Below are 3,556 nucleotides of genomic sequence, written 5' to 3' on the forward strand. Positions count from 1 at the left end.
CGACAATATTAATTTGACCGTCGAAGATATGCATTTAAACTCTAATATTAATTTGACCGTGTGGTACACTTCCGATAACATAGCTTGTTGAGCAAGGATCTGACATTAACAACTTAGCGGAAGGATCAATTTAAACTACTTTAGAAATTGGAAGTATCCAAATTAAACTACTCAATAAACAATTAGAGTTTATCCAATATAAAATCTGACCTCGATTTTATCCAATTAGAGTTTGTAGTTTTGTAAAAATAAACAATATTCCTTATTACCCAAACAACCACTTTGACTTTCTTATTACACTTCTTTTTAGGTTTGCTAACGATGGATTTAGATACTATCAATTTTTCTGACATGATGATGGTGGCTGTTTCTGATGATACTAAATTAGAAACACATTCTAATATTCATGGTGAGCCACAAATTATTGATGAGAATATCGAGCCTCATGTTGGATTCGCCCCCATCATTGTTTGGGCACTACTTGGGAAAATACTAGAGTTTACTATATATGATTTGACATGTACAGGATGAAAATCTCATTCTCGAATTTACGAGAATTTTTATGAAAGTCTTTCATTTGCTTCTTTTCGAAGGAAGTTTTATTTTTCCGGAATTAATCCTAGATAATCATAATACTACAATGTTACGTACTACAGAGTTTGTAGAATTTTGTCTATGTAATTTTTGTTTCATTGTGCTGATTGCTATTTTTTTTTTGTTGCTTCATGTGTGTCGATTTCTATACAGACAATACTAGTATTTTTAGTTTGATTTCTATACAGACAAATATGACTTTGTAATTTTGTATTGTAAAGAAGGTGTAATAAAAATCAAAAAGGAAAGAAAAGGAGAGTGAGAGAAAAAAAGAGATCTTTTAATTTATTAATATAGAATGTTGTGATTTTATAAGTGACTCATTAATAGCCACTACATCAAAAAAAAATCAAGGGTTGTTAATGAGTGTAATTATTTTAAAATTACACCGGTGTAATTTGATCCCTCCCCATATATATATATATAGAGGAGGGTTATATTGACTCCAAGAGTAAGTTTTATAACTTACTCCAAATCTTGACCTTTGATTTTAATTCCAATTAATGGCTAAGATTGATTGATAATAATTATTAAGGTGAGACTTATTTCTTTGTTGCACGGGAAAATAAGGATGATCAAAACATACCTCAAATAGAATGAATTAATGAATTCTTCTACCATAAAAAAAGAAGAAATTAAACCATTAATTATCAAAAATCAAAATTATCAAAATAATGATTCTTCGCCTTTGTTAATTTTTTATACGCATAATAAATTGCATAGTAGAAAGGATAAAAATACTCTACCAAAAAAAAAGTATAAAAATACAAATGATAACATTTGTACCAACAAAAAAAAGAAAACAAATTTTAAACCAAAAAAAAAAGGTAAACAAATGATTGCATAAAAATAACAATAATTGGTACATTTTCTTATAAAAAATATACAATAAAATAATCAACTCCATTTAAAATAGTTCAACATAACAACGGCAAAGGAACACATGAATAAAACACATAACACAAATAAATAACCAATATTATGTACCAAAAAAATAAATTAAATAACCAACATTAACTCTTGCCATAAGCATAATAAGAGCTAAAAGTTCAAAAGCAAAAGATATAAAAATCCAAAAAAATCATCACTATGGTCCAACCATCATCATAAACGCGGATTGAACAAACATAAAATTAGGTGTATAGGCAAAGAGAAGAAAAGAGCACACATGAAATAAATGGTGTATTGTCAACAAAAAAAAAGAAAAAGAAATGTTGTACTTAAAGTGTCCAAAAAAAAATATGGTTTATTCGTAAAAAAAATAATTGTGTACTTACAATTAATTGCTAGAGTTAATATATTCTATTTAAAGTATGTTTTGATAATCTTGATTTTCAAGTACAACAAAGGAATAAGTCTCACCTTAACAATTATTATCAATCCATCTTAGCCATTAATTGGAATTAAAATCAAAGGTCAAGATTTGGAGTAAGTTATAAAACTTACTCTTGGAGTCAATATAACCCTCCTCTATATATATATATATGAAAAACAACTGTTTTTAAAGGCATGTATATGTATTATTTTTCATTTGTCCCCTCAGGGACATTTGATAAAATTGGAACGATACAGAGAAGATTAGCATGGCCCTGTTGGAATAAAATTGATTTAAAAATATTTGCCCCTAAATCTATTAAGGTTTTGATGATAACAAAGTATTAATATACAATTGGAAGGACTAAAAATTTATTTTAAGTGTGCAGAACTTAACTTCAGACAAGCTCTGAAGAAAGCTCAGAAGACAAGTCCTCAGAAGTTCGCAAGAACTCAGAAGATAAGAATCTTCAGAAGTTACTTACATCAGAGGATGAAGACATCAGAACTTACTATAGTCTGAAGTGAATCAAACTCTGAGGTATATCTTGAATGGTGTGAAGATTCGAATTTGAAGGTCAACTCTCCTACCAATGAAGAAAAGGACCCTTCAATCTTGATCAGAACAGCTATTTGCATTTTGTCTGTCCACAATAGAGAACGTGGGTTACCAGACTTCTTAGCTGAATAAGGAAAGTCTTCTCTGCACATGGTCAAAGTTACTGAAACTCTTACTCTGTTTTGGAAACGACCAAACTGCATCAGACAAGTTGCTTGAAGACAAAAGTTTATCTTCATCAACGGTCATCTTTGCAACGACTCTTTCTCAGTCCTATATATACTAGAAGAATCAAGTTGCAAAGTAATCAACTATTTTTACACGCGCTCGAACAATTATGATTTGCGAATACAAGCTCTAAACCTCTGAACTAGTGTTTTTTAACTCTTAGTCCAAATACCTTGTGCTCATTGTATTTGTTTATTAAGGTTCTCTTAAGAGCAGTTGTATTCTTTCAACAACTTTATTATCTCTGTAAGATTTGAGAAGTCTTAAGCTTGTGTGCTTAAGTGAGAAGTCTTAAGCTTGTGTGCTTGAGCATAGTTGTGAAGTCTATTGCTTGTGTGCTTGAGCATTTGTAATCTTGTGTGATTATAGTGAAATCCCTTGGAAGTGCAAGGGGACTGGACTACTCTCGTTTTGTGAGAGGAACCAGTATAAATTGCTTGTGTGCTTTCTCTCTCTCTTATCTTGTTATTTTGTGTTATTTATCCGCTGCAGTTGTAGTTGAGTTAAGAACTTTGAAAAAGTTTTAACTTGGCTAAAACACAATTCAACCCCCCCCCCTTCTTGTGTTTTCACACCTTCAGGCCCCTGCGCAAGGATGACACGCACAAATCGAGAAATGGTCCAATTTTTTGATTCAAAAAAAAAAAAGGCATGTATATGTATTATTTGATTTTTTTTTAAAATTAAAACAGAAAAACAGCAAATTTTTAAAAATACACAGGAAAAGGAGAAAAAAAAGCAGTATGCAAGCATTGAACCAGGATCCTTCCAATTCCATGGCCACACACTAGCCGCTACGCTGTTTGCAAAAAGGTTTACCATATAGCGCGCTATAATAATATATATAGTATATTTGTATAA

The 3,556-nt window shown here is 30.6% G+C and overlaps 1 pseudogene; it reads left to right on the forward strand.

The window, feature by feature from the left end:
• The first annotated feature begins 2,127 nt into the window (after positions 1 to 2,127).
• LOC123887759 lies at positions 2,128 to 2,214 on the forward strand (annotated as a pseudogene).
• Positions 2,215 to 3,556: the final 1,342 nt, after the last annotated feature.

The sequence above is a fragment of the Trifolium pratense genome, linkage group LG5, assembly GCF_020283565.1.
Source record: "Trifolium pratense cultivar HEN17-A07 linkage group LG5, ARS_RC_1.1, whole genome shotgun sequence".
In the NCBI taxonomy this organism is placed as follows: domain Eukaryota; kingdom Viridiplantae; phylum Streptophyta; class Magnoliopsida; order Fabales; family Fabaceae; genus Trifolium; species Trifolium pratense.